The sequence below is a fragment of the Stigmatopora nigra genome, chromosome 5 (genome assembly GCF_051989575.1).
Source record: "Stigmatopora nigra isolate UIUO_SnigA chromosome 5, RoL_Snig_1.1, whole genome shotgun sequence".
NCBI lineage: Eukaryota > Metazoa > Chordata > Actinopteri > Syngnathiformes > Syngnathidae > Stigmatopora > Stigmatopora nigra.
Window position 1 is genome coordinate 5,952,923 of NC_135512.1, and position 18,976 is coordinate 5,971,898.

General features: G+C 39.2%; 1 long non-coding RNA gene across 1 annotated transcript in view; it reads left to right on the plus strand.

Moving 5' to 3' along the window:
- Positions 1–18,976, plus strand: part of LOC144197193 (uncharacterized) — a 56,020-nt gene that overhangs the window by 22,673 nt on the left and 14,371 nt on the right. The window contains exon 4 of the long non-coding RNA XR_013326485.1: positions 5,159–5,239. This is a non-coding gene — a long non-coding RNA (uncharacterized LOC144197193). The remainder of the gene's footprint in view (positions 1–5,158; positions 5,240–18,976) is intronic.

Genomic DNA, 18,976 nt, shown 5'->3' on the forward strand with positions numbered 1-18,976 from the left:
GGGTATCATGTTCGCTTTCTCTTTCCTACTACAGATTTATGGTGGCTCAAGCCTTTTCTAAATATTTGCCTTTCCCCCTGTACTACAGGAGATTGATGGCCTTTGATGTTTGTTTCTGTGTGTGTGTGGGTGTGTGTGTGTTGTTCATCTCGTAGTTCTGATCAGCATCATTGTTTGAATGACAATTTAGTAGAAATATCACAGGACATCAAGGTTCCCAAATGACTGTAAACAGCACATTAGAATCATCACATTGAATGGTTTCTTTCCAACTAAAGTAATGGCATCATTATAACATCAGTTTCGAATTTTCATGAATCCAGTATACAATTTTTTTTCCTAAACCCCTTTTTTTAATATATTTAAAAGGTTACACATGTACAAAAGAACATTCCTACTCATGTGAACAACATGGTTGATGTATTAGTTTATACATGCAAAGTTACTGTTGCTATCTGGGCAACTTTTATAAATCTTTAAACCATTGTTTCTTTTTACTAGAAATGATAATAACTTATTTTCAGCAATAAATGTGCAGAAACATTTTTGTGTCGTTATGCACAAACTCAACTAAAGTTGAAAATGTTTGCTGGTGACTTACCCTGATCTAGCTTAAATATAGTAAGATCATATCTTTATTTGATTGATAAATATCACCCATCTATCACCTAACCAGAAATTTAAATAAAATAAAAATAGTTTTTGTTGGTCTTATGGTGTCTCCATGGTGTCACAATAATCAATACATAGTAAATAATCAATGAATAAGTAATAATTAAATAAGTAGTCGACAAGATAAATAAGTGGTCACAAATAAATTGGCCTTAAGTAGTTAGTTGTGTGTTTGTATTCTTGGAAATTCAGAGATTCTCCATCTAATATTGTAAAATTACATACAGCTAATTTGCAGGACGTGTCTCATGTTTGCTGAATTGGAAATTTAAATAAAACTGTGTTTTCTACACGTGACAATGTGCTGCAATCCTAACAAATACAAACAGTAAAATCCTGGCTCCCATTTGCACCCCCCTTGTCCCCAAGCAGCCGTTTTTAAGTCACGGAAGGGGGGGAAAAAGATAGGGTTAGAGAGGTCGTATGGGTGACAAACGGTCAATTTCACAGGAAACTCCCAAGAACATTCTTCCTCAAATTATGCTATTAGCTTCTTGGGGGGAAAAGAGAGTGAGAGAATGATGGAGGAAGAGGGAAACAAAAACAGGCATGGATCGTATGTGTTGGGGTCGGAGGAGGGGGCTCGTCTTAAAACAACAGATAAAGAAAGAGAAAGGAACTTTGTAACCATTTGGCCTCCTGCTCTTTAGCGGAATGTGCTTTGGTGGCATCTACATGTTTGTAGTGATTTATTGGGGCTGGCGTTTCCCCCCGCTGTCTCACTTGAAGGCCTCTCTGAGCCAGGAAAAGGCCCGGACCGGAGTCCAAGGAGACAGTAAGCCTCAAGTATTCTCCTTTTCCTCCTGCACCTGTTCCCATACTGGGCAAATGACAGGATAGATAGCCATGGTGATATTTTCAATATGATATTGTTTATTTTGTGTGTGCACAAGCAGTCTAGCAGTTGTCGTGAATATGTGACTCAACGCCAAATGCAATAAAAATGTCAGTTTAGCTTTATAGGGCCGCTTTCTTCATGTTGTATTCTTGTCCGACCTTCATATTCAACATGGAAATGTCAATCACACATATGATAACTTTAGTAATATACTATATTGCATTATTCGCTCTAGCATGACTGTCAACGTATACGTTTTGTTGTGTTTTATACGTTTTTTGATCATTTCAAGTTATGTACAACGTATAACATTTTTTTTTACAGGAAAAAAATGTTATTTTTTAGTAAAATTGATCTTGTCATCCCCATTTCGGCTCTAATCCGGGACGTCTCGGGCACTGGTAACAGACGAAAATGTCATATTTGATTGCGCATGAGTAAGCAATGTACTCAGACAGTCCAGACAGAATCTTGAATTTAAGGCATATTGATTGGGCACCCCGTACATTTTGTAGAAAATGTTAGACTTTTAAGTGCGCCCTATGTAACTTTGAAAATTCAACCAGGATGATATTATTTGTTGTGTAACAAACAAACACATCAATATCCACTTGCACAAAAGTGAAATTCGTCTCTGAACGTACTGATAATAAATACATAAATAAATGTATAAATAAATAGTAATAGAAAATGGGAAGGGAATCAATCCTCCATTCTGATTCTAATCCAAGTTCCAATTGCTCTCCTTCTCATACTGTTTAAGCCTGCTGTTCTTTGGAGTAAACCCTGGTCATTATTTGAGGAAATACACCATGTAAAAATTCATCTCTAAATACTAGTTGTACTTTGCCAGGTTTCCCAGATGGAGTATGACTTTACTCGGAAATGATTGCAATAGAACTAAGTCCAGTTATTAAATAATAAGTGCTGTACTTGAGCACAGTCTGTCATTTGAGGTGGGGCTTTTGCTAACTATAGCCGCCCTGATGTCGGACGGATGGATGGAAGAAAATCCCATGACGGCGCGTGTAAAAAAAGCAAGGGAAGGCGTAGAGAGAGGATGCGAGCGAATGTAACGGCGGCTGGAAAGTTGCTGTTTCTCACTCAACCATGAGAGGGAGAGACAAAGTTATTTCGGTTGTGCCAGAAAATGTGTACGTATTGTACCCTTGTGTGTGTGTGTGAGTGCCTTGACAGCGGTTGGTATATACAGGAAACCACAGAAAGCTAACATTTACTCCCATAAAAAGAGAGGAAGTTTTGCTCCACCTGCCTTGACAATCACAAAGCGTGGTGGTCAGAGAAAATAACTAGTGATTTCTACGTCTACCACTAACTTTATAAACTGTCTGACCCTGTGAGTGTGTTTGGAAGGGCGAGATTAGGCACTGTGTGAGTCATAGTAAGACTGCAGGTGATTGGTCAGGAAGTGGTCATGTTATTATCTTTAATTGAGGGGTAATTGTAGACCTGAGTGTGCCGTACTGTACGCCCGAGTTTGTCTGTGTATCTTTCTACGTGTCTGTGTTTGTATTTAGTTATATGCAGGGGGAGGGGTTAATTACATTGAGGGTTTGGTCTTGCTTTGATTAAAAACATAACGGAGTAAACACTGGGTTTTAGTGGGCAGTGGTTTGAATGTTAGGTGTCTTATACATGTGTGAAGGTGAGATATCAGACTCAATTAGTGGTATTATAATGAATTTTGGACTTCATTTCTGACTTTAAATGTCAAGCAATTGTGGTGAAAGCACACCAAAGTGCAAGACCACCCTGAAAGGATTTTTCCTTCTTTTGGGGAGACATAATAGTTGCCATTTCTTTTTAATCCAGTGTTTTATCGTGTATTTTTAAGTACTGTAACCAACAATGTAGTGTAAAATGAATGTTTGTTTGTTTTATTGTTGATCCTTTTTTTAAAATAGAATTTTGGACTTATTTTTTTCATCTTGTAAAGCTATAAATCTTACAAAAAAATATGTGAGCTTCATTGTTTGCTCAGAGGTTTTTTTTTTCGACCCCCTTGAGCAAGTGTATGGTGTAAACATTCCAGACAGCCAGAAAGAGAGTTTATGCACATTCATCAATCTGCACAGTGAACCTCAAACATTTACACACAATAAGTAAACAACAATTCAAAGTTAATGACCTCCAACTGAGACAATGGCTTCTTTTCTCTAACTCGGTGCTATTCAAGGTTTTCATAGCATCTTCCAAGCCAAAAAAATAATTCCTCTAAATATACGTAGTTACATTTTAGCCTCAAGTCATCCATCATCAGAAATTAGGCAATTTTTATTCCTAAACTTATACCTGCATATATATCATATATTTTATTATAGTACATAACTGTCATTCTGCGTGTGTTTTTTTGCGTGAGCCACAACAGCAAAACATGCACTGTAGGCTTTTTGAGCACTCTTAATTCCCCTTAGGTATGATTGGTTGTCCTTTGTCTCCTTGTGCCATGCGATTGGCCGACCATCGATTCAGGGTGACCCCCATCTGGTGCCTAGAGTGAACTGGGATAGGTTCCTGCACCCCATCAGCATAGTGTGCAAAGGTTCTGGCTATGTGTGTACCCTAAATTTCTGATTATAAGCCACTACTGAACCAAAAATACTTGTTTTTTTTATTATTTACTGGACAGATATACTAAAATGCATTTTACTACTGATTGTGGCCATTTAAACCTGGAAGGGATTTATTGCTTACTGTCTATAACTAGCTAGGATAGGCTCTGACACCCTTGTAACCCTCAAGCAACTAAAAGGAAAGAAATAATTCCCTTTCCATTTTTCATACGCAATTTTGAATAGATGAACTCATTAACTCCATTACACTGGGTGAGTTCTGTTCCTCCTAAGCACCCCCATTTTAAAGTGGCAAGGAGAAATTCACCTCCTCCTTTATTCCTTTTTTTTATATTTTTTGCCAGCTTCAACCCTGGCCCTCTACTCTCTGTGTATCTGATGTGTTCTCAACCACTTTGAGCTTAGATCTAATTGGGGGCAATCATTCAGGTAAAAAGCCCTTGACAATGATGCTACCCCGTTGCGTGTGTGTGTGCATGTTTGCTTGTACTTCTCTATGCTTTTTTTTGTGTCAATGCTGCCCTACCCCACCCACCACCTTTTCTCATTTCTCCACTATGATTAAAATGTTGCACTGATCCTGTCTACCTTACTATTGCCCCAACAAGCCTTTGTGTGGCAAAAAAAGCGAACATGAGAGGCAGTTCAGCTTCTGTTGTTGACTAGCACCATTGTTTTGCCCCTCTGTGAGCACCTCCTTAACACCAGGAGGCTCCAAGTTCTCCACTTTTCACTCCTTAGTCCCACCCAATTCTGCTCTGACCCTGCACCAGCTAACCTCAAGCTGTGCTGAAAACAGCCTCTTGTGACCTGTAAATGTACCAGTTAAAAATAAAATAAAACCCTCTTTGTTCCACACCGTTGAAATACAAGACAATAACATCAGATCCACTTCAGTTTTGTACCGACTGAAATCAGCCTTATTTTTAGTTCCACAATAGTTGGTTCTAACCAATTATTTTGATAAGAGAAATGATATTTAGACTGATAATATACATAAGTGTAATAATATAGCTCTAGGAATTTAATATTTACTTGGATCTCTGTTTCACAGGTGCTGCTGCCCAGAATAAAAATAAATTAATAAAAGCTGTTTGAGTCGTCATCAGCTGAGGACAAAGGCAAGAAGATGCAGGTAAGCACAGTTTTGACTCTGTTGCATTTCCTGACTATTGCATTTCCATACTACTGTTGCTGTATAGTCTGTCAAATTAAGAACCTTCAATTCATCGTCCCTAAAACATCCTCGGAGGAAACCTTACCGGGAAAAAAGGATTCAAGTCCATTGTGTTAGCACTATTTATTGCTGAACTGGGCCCCAAAGCATAATTCAATTAACGTTTCCCACACACTAGAAATCTGCAGCAGTTTTTCAATTGAGCAGCAGATCTATAAAATATGCATAGCCCTCCACATAAGGAGCTTCCATTCCACATTTGGAAGAATAGTGCTAGGGGAGTGGTTATGGGGGTGTTTTTTTGTTGCAGAAGTTATAGTTAGGGGTGACCAGAGGCTAATCGAATTGGACGGGCTATTATCGAGTGATCCAACCCCACTTGGCATTACTCTGGTCCTCATCCCGTTTGTACCCTAATCGCATCTATTTAGTTTCTTCTCTTCATGATATGTTTTTCCCCTCTTTAAACTTACTATCGTTGTTTAGTGTCTCCAAGGTATTATGGCATTCCTTACAACTCTCTGCTCACCCACAATTCTTGGTAGTTTTGACATGGCTTGGAGTTTAGAGGTCGCCAGCTGACCCCAAGTTCTCTAACTCCTTCTTCCCGTTGCTCCATCGATGCTACTTTCTCAACGACTGTGAAGTTACTCTCTGGGGACTACTACTGGCTTGATTTTTATGTGTTTGTGTGCGCCTCATGTGTCCGCAAGGCCAGAAAATGAAAAGGTGGAATGTACCATAGCCAGAGAAATGGTACCACTTAAGGGAGTGTTAAGTAATATAGAGTTTCACAAACTTTTTATGGTCAAGACCGACATTTGAAATTTGCTTTCTCCGTAGTTTTTTCTAGTTGTTTCCCAAGGTACTTTTGATAGTTTAGATTTAGGATTATAATGGACAAAAAAATAATGTGACCCGAGGACAGGCAAACAGTATCAATTCATGGAAAAATAATGGTATGACATTGACATACAATACTTTCCTGATTAATAGTGGAAATGATAGGCTTGGTAGATGCAATGAATTGTGCTTGATTAAAGTATGAAATATTATTCATAGCCACATTCTGCAATTGCCCACACATTGAGCAACAACAGAAGTATCGCCACAAAAAAAAATGCCTAGTACATGTTTTTATACCCCATCATCATTGTTTTTGTCTCTATTTTGTAATTTTTGGTTCAAAATTGTTCAACCTTTCTACTTAAATAGACGGTGAATAGTTGGTTTTAACACTTTTTGGGGGAGTATTGCATTCAGAGTATGTATATCTGCACATATTTATGATCAATTACAGTCACCAGCTCACTGCCACTTGCTGCCATCCTCACTGCTGCATGCAACACACAGTCAGGCCAAACATTAGCATAAGTAAGACCTCTACTGACAATTCCCCCCCAACTCCCCCTCCATACTTCTCTCTTCTCATAATACCCCCTTCCTAGGACGCTCTCTTCTGCAATCTCTCCCTTGTTCTTTGTCAATAACGGACTCTCCATCATCCCCCTTCTGACTGTCCCTCTTACAGGGAACACATCATTGTCACTGAGAGAGAGATGACAATAATGAAGCGGCCGCAAATCACACTGATTGTTAGTGCTGGACCCGCTGGATGGCTAGAGAGCTAATGTAATTGTGCAAGCCCTTGTCACTGTTGATACAGGCTCTTCAGAAGGTGGGTGATTTAGCTAAAAGCTATCTCTAGGCCAAGTAATTAGACACACCATTCATCGTGAGGCATTAGCACAGGCTGCAGCCACCGTGCGTCAACGCAAACACGCATTTTGCAAAGGTTTTATCACACCACTCTGGGTGTTAGTCAAACCGTTAAAAGGAACACGCTGTTCGGAGTAGGGAACGGGCGTCAATTTGTATGGCTTTTTCTAGTCGTATCTATTTTGTCAGGTGTCACCGCTATTGCCCGTTTTTCCCAACTGACTCAGGGCCATCCATGTTGAAACTGAGGTAGTGTAACATACTTGACTTGGCCAGGGTAGCCAGTGTTTGCCGTCTATGGCTGTGACTCCATGCTCCCTCATTAAATCAATTAAACCGATTCGACACTCGGGTAGAAACTGAGAGGGCAGAGTGGAGGAGGTACTGTGCCCTCCTGTTCAACATGTACTCCAGTGGCATTCTAACCTAACACCCATTGGAATTAGACAAGAGAGCGTTGGATTGTTGAGCTATGCTCATTTTGGGGGAGAAAAAATCCTTTCTGTAGAGGAACATTTGAGTTTAAGCCTTTTTCAGGAAAAAAACGATTCAACCATTTGTTTTGTTACACATTTAGTTCTTGTAGATTGAGTTGGGCTATAGAATATTCAAAGGTTTGGTTATGTAATTGGGTAAGCATTTGGAGAGAGATCTTCAGATTAGGGGTTTGTTATCAATGGCTGTACATTAAGGTGATATATATATTTTTTTACCAAGATGGGGCATGGCAATGCATGCTGTAGATCTAATTGTGTTTTGAACTATTTCCACCACATCCAGTTTAGTGCTGAACTTCACATTGGAAGACAGAGCAGGGATTGGAAGCCAGAAACTTTCTTCTTCATGTTTTAACGACTATGCTGCACAATTAAATAATACAGACCTAAAGCAAAAACCAATTTTCAATTAATATTTACCTTATTTGTATGGCAGACTTTACATTTCCCATTGATCACATGTAGCTTTCATGCTCAGTTCCAACAAATGAGCATTCTTTGATATAAAAGGATGAGGTCTTGACACCTGCCACTGCATACTTATGTTCCAGAAGAGTTTTTTATTTTACTTGAGGAGCCGTTTCTATTTATCCACTGAACTTCATCCACCATTGGACATTACCCAGCCAACTCTGCCAGTCATTAAAATCTATATCTACAGTACACGGGTTCCTTAGTTGTCAATGGGCTGTTTAATAGGGGGTGTCTAGAAATGAGGACTGATCTATCTATATCTGCAGTGTAGCTTGGAGTAGCAAGTGTTTTCCTAAGGCTAAAGCCAAGTGGAAAGCTCTAAAAGTTCCTCTTAAAATGCATCATTCACTCCTTCCACTGTTTTCCACACCCCGCCTTCTCCCCCCCTTGCTCGCCCCTGTCTTTATGGGGACACCAGACTCCCCGACAGTTTGTTTTAAATTTGACCATGCAGATGTTTCTTTGGGTGACTGACTTTTATCGTTTAGAAAAAGATTATATCAGCTTTCCTCCAGATTGTGTTACCATATTTAAAAATGACTTGAGTTTGGAAGGGAAAAGCTTGGATGCAATGTGAAAGGGAGAGAGAGGGAGAAAGGGGGGTTGTAGAACTCTAATCCGGGGTGTTCCTCTTGGTCCCTGAGAATTCCTGAGGAGATGGAGAAGAGGATCAGGGAAAAGAGGTTGGAGCTCACAGCAGCCAGGTTTGGCTTACAGCATTAGACACAGATTCCTTCTCATTTTAAAGGACAACACCAGCATCAATTTAGGATATTAGTTTTTGATGGGCAGCTGCAAAACAGTGGTGATGGGGAAGGGAGTACAAAGTCTATAGAATCCTCTTTCTCCATCACATGTGTGCAGGAGTTTCTGGAGAGATTTTGACCAGGACAGTAGACGAAGTAGTTAACAATAGATACTGAATTTAATGACTCTGTTGTCAGTTGATCTTCAGGCAAAGTATGCAAAGTTTTCAGGGTTGGAAAATAACCCATTTTTAACACCCTGCATCTTGGCATCCTTACATTGAAAGTCTTCCATTTTGTTGTTTACTGTGGTGCTTTATTAGATTAGATTTGAACATTATTTCATCCTGAATTCGGGAAATTTCTTGGTTGCAGTAGCAAGAAAGACACAAGACACACAAGACATTTTAGACCTCGGTACATTTTTTTTGTCGTTTGTTGTATAGACACGACTTGATTCTTTTGCTGAAATTGTCATTCACCCTACACATTCTGAAGACAAAATCACAATCTGTACAGGAATTCTGGCCGTAAATTCATCCAGGCGAGTTGAAATTAAACTACATAAAATACAATCTCGTCAATCGTTTACTATTCACCAATGTCAGACAGCCTGCTTCTGTATCAGTGCCATGATGAATCTAATAGGGCTTTCATCCACACTTTGACAACAGCCAAAACCCATCAACAGCAACTTCTTATGTTTCCCTATGAACATTTGCAGAATAAGTAGATTTGAAAGATTAAAGCGATGGAAAGCAGCCATCGAATGTGGCTTTGACTGCAGGTTCAAATGAGTTTAATCAGAAATGAAAATAGTGTGACGATGCCCCTCTACCCATCCCTCACAGATATGGCTAGTTTTTCCAAATGTCTTCATTAAACCCTGAGCTTCTGTTACACCCAAATTTTTGAACTACCCAAATATCTGGCACCGCTAACTTTTTGATGATCTGAAGGATTCCTTCACTGGCTAGATATGCTTTTAACTGTAGACCCAATGGAACTGTTCCTTAGATCGACAATGGGATTCCTCTGACAATCCAGTAGGAACAGCAGTGGTGGCTGGGGTTAATTACTGTTAAGCTTAACTGTCCCTCAGTTCCAATTTTCATTCTGGCACATGGAGCACCATCAAAACAGCGCAAGACTTTGGCCCTCCACTTACTTGCATTATGAGAGGAAATTGGGCTTAGCGCTGGCAAATTTCCTGCAGGGCTGGCCCACTGCCGTTGAGGAAATACACTGGAAATGTTAAATGAGACAGTGACTGTACTGTGTGTGGGAAAGGGAATTTTGGTTTTCTTTTGGGGTCCTCTGACTATGCTGTGTTGTGAGCTTTTTCTCAGATAATAGGCCAAATTTTTTTTATCTGGTTTTATTAAGAACTTAAACTTAAACTTCAGCAGTAAAATTGTTTTTTTCTCGAAATGCCTTGAAAAGTTTCCCTTCTTTCCTCTAAAAGTGTCATGTGAATAATTTTTGTCAATTAGCATAGCACTGCATCTTACTGGTTAGGGTTTTACCTTTGTTGTTGTTCTGAGGTTTAGGGTGAGGGTGCAAATATCTGCTGTAGGTTAGGGTTATGGTCAATGATTTTTAATTTTCCGATCAATTTTTATGTATTTTTTTTATGACGTCAGTATTTTCATTTAAACACCCAATTGGTTGGGTTTACTACACCTGGGAGTTTGGAAAGAAGCAATAATAATAACGTAGTTTATTAGCTGTCATTTAATTCAAACAGTGTTCCCCATATTGATTCATCAGCCAAGACAAAACGTTTTTACAATGGCCAAAATCAACAATTATAAAACAGATGCAAAGTTTTTTATTTACTTTTTTCCTTGGTGATACGACAGATGCAAATATGTCATTATTGTGGTCTTTTTTTCCACACCAGCGGCTCTTGAAGTCGTGCCTGCCTTTCCTCTATTCTTTGGGAAGTAAAGATTGGCACTTTTTGTAGTAATGTCACATGTCGCAGCCAACGTCATTGTCTCCAAATAGATGAAAGGGGCATCTTTGCCCTGTGCTATGAGTGGCTTCCATCTTTTTATTGTGTTCTTTTGGCCCCTCTTGGCTACTCAGAGATGAGGAAGATGGCAGGCGAGGGAGATAAAGAGCCTGCACCTCCGCCGCCTTGCCTTCGCTTTGTAGACCTCTCACTATCGCTGTTAGTCACAAATGATTATGCCTTGGCGACTGGCAACCAAGTGATGCTATTTGCCTGTAATAGCATGGCAATCAGTGTCCATCTGCGCCAGGCTCCAAATATTGTTCACACCGTGTGCCACTCTGACTGTGTTTTACATACGCTTATCATTTAATATGATTTCCATGATGCTGCCATCTTCTCTCTGCTCATCTTGTTTATGCGTTGATTCAAAGTAGGAGAGGATACACAGTTTGCGTATACATTCATACAATATAAACATCCTCTTCATGCTATAGCGTACCTCTATCATGAGAGTAAACAGTTCATGGTATGGCACTTGCAGCATTACTTTGGTGTTCCTTTGCTAAGATTAAGGAGAATATGATACAAAGGAGATGTAACTGAATATCCATCCAGTTTTTTTCTTGTGTTTGTCCTTAGTAAGGTCATTGTTGAGCTCTAGTCTAAATTTATAAAATTCAAGAAAAACGTATAAATTGACAGGTATGTGGATTGGTCAACAACCAGCAGAGCGCCAGTATATAAACATTGCGTCATACTTTGACTAATTTGCGCGTTCCGTAAACTCAACGTATGTTTTTGGAATGTGGGAGGAATCTGGTATACCAAAAACCAAAAACCCAAGCCCAGGGATAACATGCTGAGTTTGACACCTCATAAATTTCAGGCTAACTGCCACCGTTTTGCTGCTCACAAAACTCCACGACATGATTAAAACTCATAAGTTTGTTTGAAAAACTCTGGATCTAATTGGGTTTTTACAGGAATCTGCAGTTCATAGCAAATATGGATGTATATAGCAAATATTTGAAAATTCAGACAGAGTAAAAAAAAAACTTCCTGGATATTTTTTTATCAGATCTAAAAGGTATATTTGATCTTAAATAGGGTTAAAATGCGTAATGGTAAAGCTATTAAAGCATCACGGACTATAGAATTGAATTTGATGATGCACAATCACTTTCTCTGGAATGTTTCAGCCTATTACATTTTTTTCCTCTTAATGTATGGAAATGTATGGCGCAGATGAAGTGCAATTGTAAAAGGGTCTTGCACCATTAAAATCTTTGGAGTGTTTGTTGCACCAGGGGCCAGCCCAAGTAGGGGCAGTAATCATTGCGGGTTCACCTCGCTGATGACAGGGAGGGAATTAATTTAGCGTGGAGAAAAACAAATTACAGCTCTACTCGGCAGCGTGCGCCGTCACACAATAGCGTATATAAATATTTGATCACGGGTGATCCAGGTTAGCAGAGGTTTAGTACATCTCCTTTTACACAAGGGCCAACTCTCCACTCTATGGCCTCCACTCCCTTCTCGGCCATCTTTCTGACGCGTGTCCTCTCCTTCACCTCCTTCTGGCAGTCTTTTCCTCTCACCGTGAATTTCTCCTCCCATTGTCTCCCCCCGTCTATGCGGTTGGTGTCCAACCCCGGTTGTTAACTACGTGAACAAACAGCAAAAGATAATTCTCCCGTGTCTTAATCCACCCCGACGCTGAAGTATCACTTGTTGAGAGACAGTATGGAGTACACGGTGAAAAACAGGATTCAGCTGAAAATGTCATGCTGATTCATGGACCGTTGTGTAAATCAAGTTTTGTCGAGGGGGGAGAGTGGGTGTCATGGGCTCACTGTGCACCCAGCTGATTTAGTTTTCCTATCCATAGTAAAGATCCTGTTGGATATTTTGAATTGTAATAAATTAGCTGGGGAGAAAATGTGGGTTTTGTTATTTTAGCTTCCTCTTTCACTTGCTCCCCAGCTCGACCATAAAAACAAGCCTGTGTGATACTATAGAGTAAGGAAATAGAATAATATTGTTGGAAAAAAAGGAGCTAGTTAAGAAATACTGTATAAGTTAGCTGGACATGCCCTATGTGGGCCACACTTTGGATAGCTGTAGTATTCACCTGAGAAATGCCATGTTTATTTTGAATTTCATCTATCTGTGTGTGTTAGCCACTTGAGAGACACATAGGCCTCTCACCTCATGCATTCTGGCTTTCCACAGTACAGACTGACAGTGTTTGCACGAAGGCAAAGTTTCAACAAAGTAGCTTACATTCAGCACAGCTTCTCTTTCAATCGCCGCACATTTTCTGACTGAACTCTGAGGGAACCTTTTACACGCTTGCACATTGTTTTTCTAGCTCTTTAATGCAGTTGGTTTATAGTTTAAACCCTAGAATTTGGAGTCTGACCTAAACTGTAGGGAGGAAATATGTTTATAAAGAAATTTCAGAAAATCTCCCGAGACTTCAATTCAACATGTTACTACATATGTCATCTATCTTAAATTGGATGTGAAACACTGGATTCTAGTTGGTTGATATTAGGGGTGGGCAAACTTTTTGGGCCCGGGGGGCCACATTGACTTTAAAAAATTGACAGATGGGCCGGGTCAGCACAAGATACGATACATATAAAAAAGTACATCCGTTAACAGTACACATGAAACATAAACAGAAAAAAAAGGACTAAAGTATTAACATACTCATCACTCATCATTAAAGTAAAATGTACAAAGTCAAGTAAAAAGGAATGTATTAAAAAATATAAAAATGTAATTTAAAAAAAGATAGAGGGGCTGTAAAACACAGAAAACAAATAATATTAGACAGAGCTACTGCCAAATTATGATCCTATAACATTTCATGCAGAACCTATCCTACAATTGTGCCAATTAGCAGTGACCAATGAACGGAAGTAATTAGCGATGTGGTGAAGTGCAATGATGAGCTCAGTTCATAATGGCCATGAGCCTTGGCCCATGCTGACAGGCACGTGCCAGAGCTCGGCTCTCTCGCCTCGCAGGAACGAGGCTCGCGCTCTAATGAGAGGGATTTAATAGATTTACAGCAGTGGCGGATTCCTGTGCACCCGCAGGCTCCTGGCATGGTAGGAACATCTGTAATAACTGGTGAGCCGCCTCAATGTTAAGTAGAAAGGTCTGCTTGATCACAACACGTCACAAAATTGACACCGTGTTGCCAATAAAAGCAAGACAGATGTTGGAAAGGGGAATGACCAATAGATTTGGTGATTTATTTCGAATTTGAATCTTGCCTTGCCATTCTGAATGTATAGCACAGGGGTCGTTAACCTTTTTGACAAAGAGAACCATAAACAATTCATATTTTCAAACATTATTCCTTGAGAGCCATACTCAGTATTTAAAAGTAACAAATACATGAAAATGTGAGGATTTATTATTCATTTCACCACTTGGAAAGTAAAAAAAAAAGTCTGAATTCTTTTGAGAACATTATTTCACTGTTGCTAATCAATGAGTATGCATGCAGAAGAGTCTAATTAAGATTTTAAAAAGGTGCTAGAGATTTTTAAGTTTTTTAACAGAGTGCTTTTTCCTACTTGACTGATAATGAAGTCAACTGTCCTGTCATTTGGGCAATTTCAAATCTGATTTGTGTGTTCACCATATGTAAACATTGCCTGCTGGAGTTCTTCTAAGCCAACCTTTTTCTTTTTTTTCCTTGTAAGATTACTCACTAGCTGTCCCAAAGTCACACACTGCCAATCAATAGGCCAGTCTGCTAATTTATCGTTAATATGTCCATTGATCAGTTGTCCTTTGGGAGCAGTTCGGCAAATGGGGCGACTCTAATTCCAACCTCTCTCTGCATCACCTCTTAAAGTAAAACAGCTTGCTTTAAACAGACCGTTCATTAAGAAAATATATTAAAAGCTCATTGGAAAAGCATCTCGCTTATTTTAGTAACTTGCCTGGGTTGATAGAGCTACATAGATATATAGCCGCGATTATTTACAAAGGTTTCATAGAATAATAAAACAACTGTAGTATGATCTCTGACAATAATTTATTTTTCCTAATACATTTGCGGCCATCCTCAACATATAATTTCGCCTCCCCCTGCAGTTTTAAACATCTGTGATTAGCTGAAATCCCTTCAGATGTGGTTTTTGTGCTTGTTCTAAAACGCCATAAGATGACGCAAGTCACCACATAAGCCATGACTAAATATGAACGATGTCCAATCCTTGGTGATGAGAGAAAATGATACATTTTGATTGATAAAAGTTGTTTTCTGTACGTCTAGGAAGGAAGATGTAAGTAGAAAGTACACTAAGTATTTACGCACACTCTCGCTTTATAAATTTCTAGCTGTTTTAGAATAGTTGGTGGTGACTTTATCGTGACTGTACGTTTGGTCGCCGGTCAAATGTACTTAGATATTAAACAGTACTTAAATATGAAACAGTACTTAGATATTAAACAATACTTAGATATTAAACAGTACTTAGATATTAAACTCTGTCTCTTAGATATTAAACTCTGTCTCTTAGATATTAAAGTTTCTCTCATCAATATAATTTTGAGAGCTGGTTTCAACAGTAAACTCTCGGTCACCATTTGACCGGTGACCAAAAGACTGGCGACCAAACGTCCGAGCACCGACTTTATGCGTAAATTCATCAATAAAAGCAATTCGAAACATGATAGATCCAATGGAGAGAAAATTGCCCCCTTCCACCTCATGCCTTATTGAAAAAAAATGTTAATAATTTCCCATTGAAAAGCAAACCTCCATTCATATTCCAGCTGTCCCACATATCCGGAACCTCATCTGATTGTGATCAATTACATCCGATAGGAAACTGTGGTTGGCGAACCGAGAGCTCGTATCAAGTTCAGATGACAAATTCTCCCTTTTTTTTGCTTGCCTCGCATACTCGTGCCGAAAATTGAGGACCAAAGCAACATTTTGTTTATTCCTCTTTTCTATCCTCTTCTCTATTTACACACTCCTGTCACTCATCTTTTTTTCTTCTATCCCACTTTGCGCTCTCCCCGGTGGCTTCTTCACTCTCATACGGTCGCGACGATGGCGCTGTAGCACAGAGCCAGCGAGCCGGGAAAAAGGTTTGGGTGACCATCTGCAACCAATTATGGCGGCGCTGCAAGCCACCCAGAAACTCAGTGACGGATGGGGATCTTGTATTTATAGCTGGGGTAATTGGCAACACTCAGACACACATAACACACACTCACAATAAATAGACACTCGAATGTACACACTGGAGGCACAGTTTGTGTTTAGACGTCACGTATACAGGCCTCACAGGAAGTAAGAAAGGTGCACAAAGAGGAACGCGCCATGCGTGTGAATCAAAGAGTGTTATGTGAATACAAAGAAATGTTGGAGGGTTCGCGTTTAATCTGGAGATGGGGAGTGGTGTTTTTTTTTTGTTCCGGGGGACCACAAATTATCAAGCGACGCTTGGATATTTTTAACTATTTTATTTTAATTTTAAAACCAAAATAGGCTGGAATATTTTTTTCCAAATTGTGGAAATTTCCATCTGAGATTGTACAGTTTTCTTCAATTACTTCAAAAATGACTTTGGCCATTAATAATATTAGGTAGTAAGATGAAAATGTTAATAGTAGATTTAATTGGAACAAGGGTGTCAGACTGGGGTTGGTAGAATTTTGTAAAATACCTAAAAAAAGTTAAAGTAAACGTTGTTTTAGATATATAAAACCTGAATATTCAGGGGTTTTGATCTAGTTCTTTTAATCCATTCAGAAAAATAAAACATATCTAAATATTCTACCTAAAATGGTCCGACCCACCTGAAATCAAGTTGACGTTAAAGCGGCCCGTGAACCAACACTGACACTTTTGATCTAAGTTAAGCAACTCAGTCCAATATAATACAGAGACAGTATATAAAAAGCAGTTAAATCATCCATGATGAGGAAAGAGTAGAATTATTATTAATCATATGTTACCGACCTATAAGACCTTGGCAATATTTAAGTCATAAGGTCAATGTTGGTGGAAAATATCAAAATTTTAAGTGCGCTTTACATGATCCATGTCATTGTACAGTATGTCACGTCATAGTTTTTTTTTGTTGCCAATATTCTGCCGGCGAAGAGATAGTTGAACACAACTGAAGTTTGGACACCATGATCAAAACAAATTAAATGTTTACAAGCCTTCCTTCAAGTCAACACTGGGTTCCAACATGGCCGCCGTCCGGTTCGGCATGTCCGTCGTGTCAAACCTGCATGTGAAAATATACAAAAAAACACATCTGCCTCTTGTTAGGTGCCATAAATGGCTGCCATGTGCTCTGCCGATAAATAGTCTCGTCTATTTATTGGCGCGCAACAAATTGACTACAAACCCGATGACAAGGAATCGAAAAGCTATAAATGCGTCCAAACGTCAGCCCTAAAATCTTGTAGTCTGCTACAGGTATTTTACACTCCTTTTCCCGTTTTATACGGTTATATTTCTTTTAAACCACTTTCTTCTTTCACACGCCGCCTTGTTTAAAAGATGGGCCTTGTGGGGGGGTACAATGGCGTGCTTCAACTGAACGGGTTTCGGGGGGCTTGAAGTGTTGGTGGAAAGGCTCCCCACTTGAGCACCACAAAGAGCCTCGCTCGCAGCTCAACACTCCGAGAGACGTAAGCAGGAATTCCTGAATGAATCGGCAACAGGCAAGCCCTAAACCCCCGTGTAATTACATATTTGGAGTTTATCAGGGTTTATACGAAAATGCGCAAGTTTTCCTACCCCGGTGGTCCTTAAATACATCCATATGTCTCGCATGTTTCCATTTCTGCTCCTCCCTCTCTCACTCTCTCACTCTGATCAAACTTCCTTCTGCTAGTTTTCCTCCGTGACCAATGTTTGCTGAAAAATGTGGTCCTTCGCATTACAGTTTTTGTCTTCTGGAGTTTGTGTCGGCGGGTGACGTTTCGCGAGCAAACAGAAGTTAAGACGAAATCTGTTCGGGTCACATGGGTAGAATTTTTAAAGGCTTTTTCGTGTGTGGGCCATTTTTTTTTTGGCCCTTTGTTTCTTGAGGCCGATTTTGCTGAAGAAAAATGATCTGTTTTGAAACACGTGCTAAATATTACCATATTTACATTTCTTGTTTCAAAAAGGCAGCACACAGGGAGTGTGTAGTGTCGATTTTTCATATCCACCAGGCCTCCTCCTCCTTCCTAACATTTTTTTTTTTTTTTTTTTTTTTTGGTGGGGAGGTCTCTGTCCGAGGTTAGGCCTCGTTTGAAACTTTAAACCTTTTTCATGCTTATTTGTTTTATGATTCTGCAGGACACTGTGTTTACACTGAGAGTGCAACATCTGGATTAGATAATTTGTTGGGAATTAACTGAGCCCCAAATGCTTATCCAGCTCATCTGATTATACATCTGTTTGAACTTTACCGTTTTTTTTTCTTTGCTTTTTTATTCTTCGGCCAGCTCACCGCCATTCTTCTGTTACTGCACGTGTGGTTTCCTAAAATGATTTAGACACCGCGGATTTGATAGGAGTCATAGCGCTTCGTAGCTTTTGCCGGGTTACTCAAATATTTACCCATATTTCATGGAATCAGTGTATTACTCCACTTCAGCAGTTTACTAATGTCCCACAGTATTTTTCTTTTATGGCACTGTTAGGCACACATAATGAGTTAGTCTTACTAAATATTTATATCCATTGTGATAACCAAATGCTTCTGTTCCAAGCTTTCAGTTTGGAATCTATGATGAGCTCATTTAAAAACCCTTGGAAAAGTCTTGAATTTAATATTTGATTGGTTCTCTTTAGGGTTGGGAATTTGTTTAAATGTACTTGATTGGTGATGAGGAAAATTAATTCTTTTAGAAAGCATAATCTTCACAGAATGCCCTTTTTATAACACATCAGTTTAAAAAAATTATAATTTCTGCTTTTTTGCGTGTACCGCTTTGCTATATGATGAATTAATAATATAAATGAAGCTAAAAATAAGAGAAAAAGATGAAAATAGAAGATGTAACATGTATCTAGCATGCAATGCTAATCTAAAATGAGATACAGGGATGATGAAATTAAGGAGTTTTTTTTAGCAAACTACGGCCCGTGGGCCATATACGGCTCGCTTGGCTTTTAATCGGGTCCGCCGACGCTGTCCAAATAATTTATTTTTATTTATTTTTTCCCAAGATGGCGCAGTCTGTCAAATTCTTTAAGTCAATGTGGCCCCTGGGCCAAAAAGTAATTTTTACCCGCTACAGATTTTAAATGTTC